This window comes from Mobula birostris, chromosome 5 (genome assembly GCF_030028105.1).
Source record: "Mobula birostris isolate sMobBir1 chromosome 5, sMobBir1.hap1, whole genome shotgun sequence".
Classification (NCBI taxonomy): domain Eukaryota; kingdom Metazoa; phylum Chordata; class Chondrichthyes; order Myliobatiformes; family Myliobatidae; genus Mobula; species Mobula birostris.
Window position 1 is genome coordinate 74892180 of NC_092374.1, and position 14134 is coordinate 74906313.

A 14134-nucleotide genomic window follows, 5' to 3' on the forward strand; every position below is an offset into this window, starting at 1 on the left:
TGTTACATACCGTTCTGGTTGCCCCACTATAGAAAGGATGTTGAGGCTATGGAGAGGGTGCAGAAGAGGTTTACCAGCATGCTGCCTGGTTTAGACAGCATGTGCTATCATGAGAGGCTGGACAAATTTGGGCTGCTTACTCTGGAGTGCCAGAGACTGAGGGGAGATCTGATAAAGGTTCACAGGATTGAGAGGCATAGATAGAATAGGCAGAGAATATATTTTTCCCAGGGTAGAAATGTCGGATACCAGAGGGCATGCATTGAAAGTGAGGGGGAGTAGGATTAAAAGGGATGTGAGGAGTAAGTTTTTTTCCTCAAGAGAGTCATGGATGCCTAGAATTTGCTGCCTGCTATGGTGGTAAAGGCAAATACATTAGTAGCTTTTAAGAGACATTTAGATAGCAACACGGATGTAAGGAAGATGGAGGGATATGGACATTGTGTAGGTAGGAGGGATTAGTTTTCGGGAGTTATTGATTTACTTTTTAGTGGGTTCAGCACAAGACTGTGGGCCGAATAGCCTGTTCCTGTGCTGTAACGCTCTGTGTTCCATATGCTGACACTTTGGGTTGAAACTCTGCATCAGGGCTGACACTGGAGATGCAAGATGGCCAGTATAAATAAAAGAGGGGAGTGGAGAGATTGGCCTGGTAGGTGATCAGTGAACCAAGGATGGTTCCATCCATATATTCAGACATTTTACCCACTAGATTCACCTCACCAGCTTCTGCTATCACCAGTCTTCCTCTCTGCTAGTGATTCCCCTAATTACAATTGGTATACTGTGTTCCACTCTCTGACTGTGCATAAAAATGGTTGATATCTATGTTATCAGTACCTCTGTACACAGTGGAGTAAAAGTCAAAGACTATTTGGCAATATTACGACAAGCATAGTCACTTTCAAAATAATCCTTCGAAAAGTCTTCTTGTAATCTGCTAAACATTTTTAAAAATTCTTCTTTGTAATCACAGCAATACTATTGCTGACCTTGGAACAATATTCAATGCTCACTGGTCTTTCTGGGGAACAAGGGGTTGGGAGTTATTGACCAATCCCCTCCCCCCACCCCACTTTCCACCAGAAACTTGGCATGGGGACAATGGACCAAGAGCCTCCCTCTGTGCCATCAGTTTCAAAAAGAAAACATTCTTTGTCAGATGTGGCAGACCTGAGACACAACCTAATTAGAAAGTTCCTGAATCCAACCATATTTCTTTATCATTGTCATTAACTTGATGTGCTTAAGAATGAATTCCAGGGAGAGGAAGCTCTACAGTGGTGGAGTTCACAAGGCCAGAAATGGCCTGGAAAAGAGAGCTGCACATAGCACTGCCTGCGTGAGAAGGTGTGCGGTGAACAGTGTCTGCTTCCAGCCTGGACAACAGCAGGGGGTCACTTATTTAATGAGGAGAATGTACAATTCTTGCATTAATAATTGCAGCTCAAGCAGAAGAGAGGTGGTGTTTGACGATTCCTAAACTGCTGAAGATAGGGACAGCCGAAACCAACTAATTGGACAGATTTCATGAATGAAGTTAAATCCTTCTAAAAGGAGCCAGTGCTAAGAATACAAGATGCCAGGAAGTGTGTCTTTCATTGCAGTTAGCATCCAGCGTAACTCTGAGACAAAATAAAGATAAGTTCACTCACAACATGCTGGAGGAAGTCAGCAGGTCGGGCAGCATCCGTCGAGAAGATGGGTTGATGTTTTGGGCCGTAACCCTTCGTCAGGACTGTAGAGGGAAGGGGCAGAGGCCCTATAAAGAAGGTGGGTGGAGGGTGGGAAGGAGAAGGCTGGTAGGTTCCAGGTGAAAAACCAGTAAGGGGAAAGATAAAGGGGTGGGGGAGGGGAGGCAGGGAGGTGATAGGCAGGAAAGGTGAAGAAAGAATAGGGGAAAACACAATGGGTAGTAGAAGGAGGCGGAACAAAGACGGAGGTGATAGGTGAAACCCGGCTCAGATTGGGAGACCGCTTCGTCAAGCACCTCCGCTCCGTCCGCCAAAACAGACAGGATCTCCCAGTAGCCACCCACTTCAACTCTGCTTCCCACACCCATTCAGATATGTCCATACATGGCCTCCTCTATTGCCATGATGAGGCTAAACTCAGGTTGCAGGAGCAACACCTCACATACCGTCTAGGTGGTCTCCAGCCCCTTGGTATGAACATAGAATTCTCCAACTTCCAGAAATTCCCTCCTCCTCCCTTCCCCTATCCCTATGTCACTCTGCCCCCTCCCCCAGCTGCCTATCACCTCCCTCATGGTTCCGCCTCCTTCTACTACCCATTGTGTTTTCCCCTATTTTTCCTTCACCTTTCCTGCCTATCACGTCCCTGCCTCGCCTCTCCCACCCCTTTATCTTTAGCCTTACTGGTTTTTCACCTGGAACCTAACAGCCTTTTCCTTCCCACCCTCCCCCAACCTTCTTTATAGGGCTTCTGCCCCTTCCCTCTACAGTCCTGATGAAGGATTCCGGCCCGAAACGTCAACCTATCTCCTCCACGGATGCTGCCCGACCGGCTGAGTTCCCCCAGCGTGTTATGAGTGTTGCTTTGACCCCAGCATCTGCAGATTATTTTGTGATAAAAATAAGTATGTTCCTGAAAGAAGCTGGTGGTACAATATAATTACATAAATAGCTCTGTGATCGTCAACAAATCTGCTGATCAACACACTGTAACTTGAATAGGAATTTCTATTCACATCATAGTAAGTATGGAGGCAACCCTGGAAAAGCCAACAGTTTCAGGGGTAACTGCAATAATCAGCCCTTAAGGGGAAGGCTGTTAAATCAGATTTGCATCCTTCCTCAAACAACTCCTGCAATGTCACTCCTTGAACCGTGCACTGTGTATCACAGTGGGTTATAGTCTTGGGCATTTCTCTTACGATGCCAAGACCCTGGTGAACATTGATAATGTAAGACACCACAGGCCTGTTTACCTTGTATGATGGTGCGACAGGCGACATGGGAGATCCGTGGACCCAGCTGTAGCAAGAACTAGGCCTCAAGCCGTGGGCTTACCTGCTGCTACCGTCCAGGAGGGAGATGTTGGGGGTGCTGTAGTGAGGCATCAATGCTCGGTTGGGGGCTGAACACTCCCATTGATGCTGCCCTCTGGAGTTTGATCAGTGGAATAACATGCTGGATTGTGACGGCTGTGCACTGCCAGGAATCTGTACAATGTGCCAGACATGTCACTCAGGGTCTTGGACTATATATGTAGCTTTTTTTGGTTACTATTTTTCAAAGGTTCAAATTAATGTCAGAGAAATGTATACAATATACATCCTGAAATGCTATTTCTTTACAAAACATCCATGAAAACAGAGAAGTGCCCCAAAGAATGAACGACAGTTAAACACGAGAAACCCAAAGGCCCCCACCTCGGCTCTTCGGGCCCACAGCGAAAGATTTTCCAGCCTCCCTGACAACACAAGAGTCTCCTGCCCTGACACCGACCCTCGATCCACCCGTCTTCAGAGCCCTGAGATCTTAGGCTTCCAGACACTAGGCCGCCTCTCTACCCATTGGTGTGCCGAACAACAGCCGGTCCCGAAACCCCGAGAATGGGTTCCATTCCCACAAAGAACTGAAGTCAGTGTATAAGTCCAGGTCAGGGTCTTCAAAAGAAAGCTGAAAGGGAAAAATAAAGATATTAAAGATGGAAATAGAACTGTTTCCGAAGATGCAAACAAAGGAGTTGCCATTTAGCGCCATCTTAATGCCACCTCACTATTCCAAATGTGCTGTGTATAGAACATGGAACATAGAATAGTACAGCACGCTACAGGCCCTTCAGCCCACAATGTTGTGCCGACCCTCAAACCCTGCCTCCCATATAATCCCCCACCTTAAATTCCTCCACATGCCTGTCTAGTTGTCTCTTAAATTTCACTAGTGTATCTGCCTCCACCACTGACTCAGGCAGTGCATTCCACACACCAACCACTCTCTGAGTGAAAAACCTTCCTCTAATATCCCCCTTGAACTTCCCACCCCTTACCTTAAAGCCATGTCCTCTTGTATTGAGCAGTGGTGCCCTGGGGAAGAGGTGCTGACTGTCCACTCTATCTATTCCTCTTATTATCTTGTACACCTCTATCATGTCTCCTCTTATCCTCCTTCTCTCCAAAGAGTAAAGCCCTAGCTCCCTTAATCTCTGATGATAGTGCATACACTCTAAACCAGGCAGCATCCTGGTAAGTGTCCTCTACACCCTCTCCAATGCTTCCACATCCTTCCTATAGCGAGGCGACCAGAACTGGACACAGTACTCCAAGTGTGGCCTAACCAGAGTTTTATAGAGCTGCATCATTACCCCATGACTCTTAAACTCTATCCCTCGACTTATGAAAGCAAACACCCCATAAGCTTTTTTAACTACCCTATCTACCTGTGAGGCAGCTTTCAGGGATCTGTGGACATGTACCCCCAGATCCCTCTGCTCCTCCACATTACCAAGTATCCTGCCATATACTTTGTACTCTGCCTTGGAGTTTGTCCTTCCAAAGTGTACCACCTCACACTTCTCTGGGTTGAACTCCATCTGCCACTTCTCAGCCCACTTCTGCATCCTATCAATGTCTCTCTGCAATCTTTGACAATCCTCTACACTATCTGCAACACCACCAACCTTTGTGTCATCTGCAAACTTGCCAACCCACCCTTTTACCCCCATATCCAGGTCATTAATAAAAATCGCAAACGGTAGGGGTCCCAGAACAGATCCTTGCGGGACACCACTAGTCACTGTTACGTACCCCGTAACTGGGTTGCCAAACTAGCAGAAATGGATCACTCAGTTGGAGTCTGGATTACTAGAACTAAGAAAGTTTTATTAAAGAAACAAGCAACACAGTAATCGAAAGGATAATAAATGCTACAGTTCAGCAATGATAAACGCACATGTGCACAGAATTAAGATAACAGCATCAATCAAGCTCTATTGTTGTCTAGGGGTAAATGACCAATTTCAAGGTGACACCAAAAGTTCAGTCCAATTTAGTTCAGTTCGCAGTAATCGTTGCCATGGCGATGGACAACGTGGGGGGAGAGAGAGATAGAACGGGAACAACTGATCATTCAAACATGGCTTCCACTCACAGACCGGCGATATGGCTCACAAGCAGCTTTTGGGCAGGTCCTTGGTGATGTCACCTGAGGTCACCGACTGTGACCCCTCCTCCTGATGCGGTCGATCCTCTGCAGTGAACTCGGCACCCAAGCAAGGGCGGACACACACCGGGTTCCCGCTGATCGTACCTTTCCACCCTGTGCGTTGTCCGGTACTTCCCACCGACTCGTGAGAGGCGCACCGCTTCCAGGGTCTCGTTACCTCGGGTGTCGTGTGTGCTGCCTTAGCGAACCTGTCCCTTTTTATCCCCCTGCTGGGGTATCGCCTGTCCATCACTTCAAACAGTTAAGGGTTCAAAGGGAGAGCCGCTCCAGACAGCTCTCTCTTTCGTCCCTTCATTACACATCTTCAGATCGCCCGTCCATCACTTCAAACAGTTCAGGGTTCAAAGGGGGAGCCGATCTTGGCAAATACCCAGACTGATGGCTCCTTCATTAACATCTCCACATGCTGCTTCATTGTTCCTTATCTCTCCTTCCCCCCTGAGGACAGGTGGAAGACCAACTGCTGATCACACAGGACAGCTAACATCTTATCTACCAAACTTGCCAACCCACCCTTTTACCCCCACATCCAGATCATTAATAAAAATCGCAAAAGCTAAGGGTTCCAGAACAGATCCTTGCGGGACACCACTAGTCACAATCCTCCAATCTGAATGTACTCCCTCCACCTCGACCCTCTGCCTTCTGCAGGCAAGCCAATTCTGAATCCACCTGACCAGACTTCCCTGGATCCCATGCCTTCTGACTTTCTGAATAAGCCTACCATGTGGAACTTTGTGAAATACCTTACTAAAGTCCATATAGATCACATCCACTGCACTACCCTCATCTATATGCCTGGTCACCTCCTCAAAGAACTCTTATCAGGCTTGTTAGACACGATCTGCCCTTCTCAAAGCCATGCTGACTGTCCTTGGTCAGACCATGATTATCTAAATGCCCATCGATCCGATCTCTAAGAATCTTTTCCAACTGCTTTCCCATCACAGATGTAAGGCTCACTGGTCTATAATTACCTGGACTATCCCTACTACCTTTCTTGACGAAGGGGACAACATTCGCCTCCATCCAATCCTCCGGTACCATTCCCGTGGACAACAAGGACATAAAGATCCTAGCCAGAGGCTCAGCAATCTCTTCCCTCGCCTTGTGGAGCAGCCTGGGGAATATTCCGTCAGGCCCTGGAGACTTATCCGTCCTAATGTATTTTAACAACTCCAACACCTTGATATCAACATGCTCCAGAACATCAACCTCATTCATATCGTCCTCACCACCATCATCTTCCCTCTCATTGGTGAATACCGAAGAGAAGTATTCATTGAGGACCTCGCTCACTTCCACAGTCTCCAGGCACATCTTCCCACCTTTATCTCTAAACGGTCTTACTTTCACTCCCGTCATCCTTTTTTTTCCCACATAATTGAAGAATGCCTTGGAGTTTTCCTTTACCCTACTCGCCAAGGCCTTCTCATGCCCCCTTCTTGCTCTTCTCAGCCCCTTCTTACGCTCCATTCTTGCTTCCCTATATTCCTCAATAGACCCATGTGATCCTTGCTTCCTGAACCTCATGTATGCTGCCTTCTTCCACCTGACTAGATTTTCCACCTCACTTGTCACCCATGGTTCCTTCACCCTACCATTCTTTATCTTCCTCATCAGGACAAATTTATCCCTAGCATCCTGCAAGAGATCTCTAAACATCGACCACATGTCCATAGTATATTTCCCTGGAAAAGCATCATCCCGATTCACACCTGCAAGTTCTAGCCTTATAGCCTCATAATTTTCCCTTCCCCAATTAAAAATGTTCCTGTCCTCTATGATTCTATCCTTTTCCATGATAATACAAGGTGTATGTTTTACACCTTGGCCCCAAAGGATCCCTGTTTCATTTGGCTGTATTCATCTGTGGTTGAATGACAAGTAAATGAATTTGATTTGATTTGAACAGAATAGAGCAGTGAACCTGAGGCCAGGAAGAGGCTTAGAACAGACCTAGTATTCGGGTAGGCTCTGCTCACAGATAAATAAATGTTGTCTCATTTAATAACCTATGAACTCAGTCCTATGTATATGCCAGACAATGAGTAGGATTTTCCTTCTCCCATACTTATAGACGGGATCCTTGAAACAGGCCCACTGAGAAGCATTCTTGCAGTCACCTTAATCTTGGTATCTTCCTGCTTGCTAGCTATTCCAAAGGCCATTCAAAGGAGTTGCATTGATTAGGTATATAGACACAGTCATCAAATCTATGAACATGGGTCACAATTCTTGATGCTGAGTGAATTGTTTCCAATTCAGTGCCTGCATTTCTGTATTGTGTTGACTGGACATCCAAATAGTATTTGGAGAAAGTGCACTAAAAATGTGGATTGTTGCACAATACATGACTGGTTTGATAGCAACACTTTCAAACCAAAATACAATCTACTTCTTATACCATTTCAGAGATCTTCAAGGAGAGATGTGGCAGAAAACTTGGTCTTGGTTTCAATGCTTCTGCACAATCCAGTTGTAATGAAACATTGCTGATTGGTAAACACTTCCTTTGGAGTTCAGTATGAATGAAGGAATGGGCAGCGGCCACATAGTATAAGACAAGCTCCTGGAGGAGGAGGAACCAGGAGGTCACATGAATTAGGGACTCAGAAAGCAATTATCCAACCTGAACCTGTGTGAGTTTCAACAAGCACGTCCTCATTGAAATCCAAATTCAAGTCCCAAGCCAAGCACGGACTGCCAAAGCCACCACACAACAATGAACTTATATACTGTATGTTGTGATTGTTCCAGGCTGGACACGTTTGTAACGACACACACAAAATGCAGGAGGAACTCGGACCTCCGGGGTCGAGTATGGAGTGAGTTGGTGCGTGTGAGTGTGGCTCCCGATTGTTATTGAAAATCTACCTGTTTATCTTTGCCATATGCTTGAGATAACTTAATATTTACCATTGTTAACAACGTGGGACATCGCTGGACATTGAAATAGCAAGTAGAATGTACCTTCGAAGTAAAACTACGGAAAAAGATAGCGAAACCTTGAGCAAGAAGGCTGATGTTATAGTAATGGCGCCGTTGCATGCCGCTGGAGCTGGACCCGGACCTGCGCTACCCGCTGACTTGGAGAGGCTTCGTTTAGTACTTATTACTGACATGACGCAAGCGGTGCATTCTGCCTTAAAAAGAGAACTTGAAGATGCTTTATCACCAGTGAATGCTACCATGGAACAAATTATGTCTGCTTACGAGTCACACGACGAACGCATTCGTGGGGTTGAAGACGGCCTGAATGATTACAGTGACCGACTGGTGAGCGCCGAAGCCGCCATTGCAGCGTTGCAGAGCGAAAACGCAGTTCTGAAGGGAAAACTAGATGACCTCGAAAATCGGTCGCGGAGATCCAATTTGAGTGCGGTCGGCATTCCTGAAAATTTGGAAGGTTCAGACCTTGTTAAATTTATGACCGAGTTTTTTGACGAAGTGCTGGGGGCAGATTTTTTCCCAAGTCCTCTCGTACTTTCGCGTGCTCACCAAGTGGGACGTAAACCATCCGGTGTCTCTGGAGCCAAGCAAACGAGACCAAGAACGTTCCTGGTTTGCTTTCACTCCTTTCAAGATAAGCAACGCATCGTCAATAGCCGGAAGCCGGAGCTGTATTTCCGCGGACACCGCGTGTTTTTTTATGAAGATTTTAGTGCAGAGCTGGGTAAAAAATGAGCAGCTTTCAAGGAGGTGAAATCCCTGCTTTGCGGGAAAGGAGTCAGGTTTGGCCTCTTGTATCCTGCCTGGCTCCGGGTCATGCATGAAGGTAAAAAGCATTATTTCCATACACCAGAGGCGGCCAAAGAGTTTTACCATTCACGCTGGGGAGAAGAAGAACGAGAAGAGCAATGACTTTTTTTTAGGTTATTCGTGCAGCATTGAAGGGGCCTCATGCCGAAGCAAACGGTTGATTTTCACAATCCACCTCCTTGTTCATTTTTTCCAGTTTAATTTGTGGAACGCGATCGGGTCGAACTGCTATGCTGCGAAACTGATTAACAAAAACTTTCAACCAGCAAAATATAAATATTTGGGATTTATATCTTGGGTGTTTAAGTTGCCCAGTGTGTTTTTTAATGCTTAGCTTGACCTGTGTCATCTTTAACCTATATGTTATATTAAAGGTAGTATAAGTACCCTAGATTAGATTGAAAGTTGGGCTGTATGGGGAACACCTTGGAAGTTTTTTGTTGGGTACTGCCTGCGATCATCCTCAATTGGGGAGGTAGATCTAGGTTTTGGGGGTTAATTGGGATTTTTTGTTTGTGTAAAGGGGTGGGGGGAGTGTTTTGGGGGATTACCATGGCAGTTTATTCTTTTGTGTGTGGCGGATTGATCAGACTTTCTTTTCATTGTGCGTTATTGTGTGCAACTTATACCCTTGCACTGTTTTGGATTGTAGGCCCTGTGTGTCTTTTGATATGGTTAACGTGAGTGCTGCTGATGGAGGCCACCCTGTGAGGTTTATTTCTTGGAATGTAAAGGGGCTCAATGGTCCGGTTAAAAGAGCTAAAGTTTTCTCTCATCTGAAACAATTAAAAGCAGATCTATTCCTACAAGAGACACATTTAAGAGTGGAGGACCATAATAGACTTCGTAAAGCATGGATTAGTCAGGTTTTTCATTCCAGATTTAATAGTAGGTCCAGGGGGGTGGCAATATTAATCACCAAAAGAATGCAATTCACACCATCTGATGTAATCAGTGACCCTAATGGTCGCTTTAGTATAGTCCCGGGCTCTCTCTTTCAGATACCTGTTATTTTGGTAAATGTTTATGCTCCTAATTGGGACGATGTCCAATTTGCAAATAAGATTTTGTCATTAATACCTAACCTGAATACACATAAACTAATCTTTTCCGGATATTTGAACTGTGCTATTGACCCACTGCTTGATAGGTCTTGCCCTAGGGGAACATTTTCTGGTATGACAAAGGCCTTCTCGATGTTTATGCAACAAAATGGTTATATGGATCCTTGGAGATTTTTGAATCCATCAGTTAGGCAATTCTCTTTCTTCTCTCATGTTCACGACTCCTATTCCAAGCTGGACTATTTCTTTATAGATAACTCCTTGATACCAATGATTAGACAAATTGAATACACTGCTATAGTTATATCTGATCACTTGCCCGTGAAACTGGACCTATGTTTTCCTTTAAACGTTAGAGAATGGCCTCTGTGGAGACTTAACCCCCTTTTGCTTTCTAATGAGAAATTTTGTAGTTATATATCGGCTAACATTGACACATTCTTCGAGACTAACAAAACTGAGTCGGTATCATACTCTTTACTTTAGGAAACTTTAAAAGCTTACTTGAGGGGTCAAATAATATCTTATACTTCACATGCCAATAAAGAGCGTAGGAAGGAAATGCAAATGTTATTGCAATCTATTTGGGACCTGGATAGAAAATACTCTGAGGCACGCACTGTGGAATTATATAAAAGCCGAGTTGATTTGCAAGCGAAGTTTAATCTTCTATCTACAAACCTATCAGAACAATTAATTCTTAAGACATGTGACCTCTATTATGAATATGGTGACAAGGCGAGCCGGCTTATGGCTCATCAGTTGAAACGTCAAGCTGCATCACGACTTATTCCCCAGATAAGAGACATGCACCAGAACTTGACAAGCAATCCAAAAGAGATTAATAACATATTTGCAACTTTTTATTCCTCTCTGTATGCCTCAGAGTTCCCCTCAGATAAAACAAATATGGAACGTTTTTTTTAGATAATTTGGAAATACCAACTCTCGAACCAGAGGAGGTAGAGAATCTAGATCAGGCTCTTGGGCAGGAAGAGATTAATAATGCCATTATGGCTATGCAGAGTGGTAAGTCCCCAGGTCCTGATGGTTATCCAATAGAATTTTATAAGAAATTTAGGGATAAGCTCATACCAGTCTTTCTAGAAGTGTTTCAGGAATCTTTGGAGAATGGCTCCTTACCCCCTTCTCTTTCACAGGCAGCTATTTCACTACTTCTTAAAAAGGACAAGGACCCGACTCAATGTGGATCATATCCCCCCATCTCACTTTTGAATGTAGATGTGAAAATTTTGGCTAAAGTGCTTGCATGCTGTTTAGGACGTCCCCTTCCCAAGATAATTTCAGATGATCAAACAGGTTTTATTAAAAATCGCTATTCTTTTTTTAATATCCGTCGACTGGCTGATGTGGTTTATTCACCCAGTGATTCTCCAAGTCCAGAGGTTGTTATCTCCTTGGACGCGGAGAAGGCGTTTGATAGGGTGGAGTGGATATACTTGTTTAGTGTTTTGGAGAAATTTGGATTTGGCAGAATATTTGTAGTTTGGGTTAAGCTATTATACCACTCGCCTTTAGCATGTATACAGACAAATTATTTTCGATCTGACTATTTCCCATTAACACGTGGCATTTGCCAAGGCTGTCCATTGTCCCCTCTTCTTTTTGCAATTGCAATTGAGCCTCTTTCTATTGCACTTAAGTCAACTACATTATTTCAAGGTGTTAGAAGAGGGGACATGGAACACCGTGTTTCCCTATATGCTGATGACATCTTACTTCGTTAGCGACCCTGTAGGTAGTAGTCCTGCTATTGTGTCATTATTAGGTCAATTTGGAGCCTTCTCTGGCTATAAACAGAACTTTCAAAAAAGCAAATGCTTTCCCATTAATAACTTGGCCCTACAGATCCGACAGGAATCCTTGCCCTTTCCTTTATCTCAAGATGGTTTTGTATACCTAGGAATACATATTACTCGCTCTTTTACATCTCTGTTTGAAGCTAACTACAGGCCTCAGGTTAGCCAAATAAAGGCTGATTTGGAGAGATGGCGCAGTTTACCCCTTACTATAGCTGGGAGAATTCAGTCAGTGAAAATGACTGTACTTCCAAGATTTCTCTATTTGTTTCAGTGTTTGCCAGTTTTCTTATCTAAGTTATTTTTTAAATCAGTCGATCAAGCTATAACCTCCTTTATTTGGGAAAATAAGGTCCCAAGGGTTAATAAGCGCATTCTTCAAAGAGGTCGTGACGTAGGTGGAATGGGTCTTCCCAGCTTTATTCATTATTACTGGGCATCGAACATTCAAAAAGTATTATTTTGGCTCCATCGGCCAGATATAATCTGGTGCCTGCTTGAGTCACGGTCTTGCCACTCCTCGTCTCTCTCAGCTTTGGTGTATTCTTCCTTACCATTGAAATCCTCTCAATTCACATCTAACCCAGTCGTGCTCTCCACCCTCAAAATTTTTAATCAATTTCGCTGCCACTATAAGTTCATATCAGCTTCAGTTTTGGGCCCCATTCATGAAAACCATTTATTTCCTCCCTCCACATTCAATTCAGCTTTTAGACAATGGGGTTTGAACGGTCTTATGCGCATTAAGGATTTGTATACTGATAACATATTTGATAGTTTTGATAACCTGTGCGGTAAGTATGGCCTTCCGCATAATCATTTTTTAAATACCTGCAGATTCGCCACTTTGTCAAGGAAGAATTTCCCTCTTTTCCTGTTCTACCACCTGCTATGTTATGGGAAAAATTCACTCTTAAATTTAACAATAAGGGGCTGATTTCTGAACTATACTCTCAGCTGATGTCTTTGGGAGTTCAAGATCTAAACAAAACTAAGAGTATGTGGGAGGACAACCTCGGTATGGACCTTGCGGAGGAATATTGGGCAAAAGTATTGAATAGGGTTCATTTCTCATCATCATGTGCTAGACTGGGGCTCATACAATTTAAAGTTTTATATAGGGTACATTTAAGTAAAGCCAGACTTGCAGACATATACCCTGGGACAGATGCTGGCTGTGACAGGTGTTCCTTCTCTCCGGCTGGTTTAGTACATGCATTTTGGTCATGCCCTCGGCTTGATGACTATTGGGCACTGGTTTTTAAAATTATCAGTGAGGTTTTGGGGGTGACACTGAGACCTTGCCGGCTTATAGCTGTATTTAGTGTGGCAGATGATGATTTGGGTTTAAATGTAGGTCAGTCGGATATCATTGCATTTACATCGCTATTGGCCCGTAGGAGAATTTTGCTGGTTTGGAAATCTGCCACTCCCCCAACTGCTGCTGCTTGGTTAGAAGGTGTAATGTTTTTTCTGAAATTAGAAAAGATTAAATTCACTTTGAGGGGGTCTGTGAAAAAGTTCTATTCGAAATGGGGACCTTTCTTATCATATTTTGGGAGTCTTAAGCAATTACCTACTAGTTGAGGGCATTTGATTGTACTTGGAAAGTTGCCTCCCATTTAACACACTTATAATTTACCTCACAGGGTGGTTGATGAATTGTAAATATGAGTGTATATTGGATCATCTGACATGTTGCAGGTGTGTGTGAGCCGTCGTATTGAAGTAGTGTGGGGATATGGTTGTGAAATGTCAGTACTTGTATTTGTGAATTGTTGTGTTGTAAATATATTAGCTGCCATGATATGTTTGGGGAGGGTGGGTGGGGGGGAGGTTTGTTTTGGGGGTACGATACTAAAGCAAAATGAAGGAAAATGTAATCCATTATATATTCTGTATTGTGTCATTCCTTCAATAAAAATAAAAATATTAAAAAAAATGCAGGAGGAACTCAACAGCCCAGGCAGCATCTATGGAAAAATGTACAGACCTACCAAAGGGTCTCGGCCCAAAACATTGACTGTTCTTTTTACCATAGATGCTGCCTGGCCTGCTGAGATCCTCCAGCATTTGGTGTGTGGTGCTTGGATTTCTAGCATCTGCAGATTTTCTCGCTCCTGAGATGCTTGTAGTATCTGGCTGTGAGTTATTCATTGTTCCATATGGAAAGAGTGCTCTCCGTATTTCATCCCTCTTGCCAGAACATGACAAGTCAAGCAAGTGCTCTTATTCACAAGAACTGCAGTCTTCACTGTAGTGCCAGGTGCTACTGGCTAACCCTAAGTACTGTTACTGA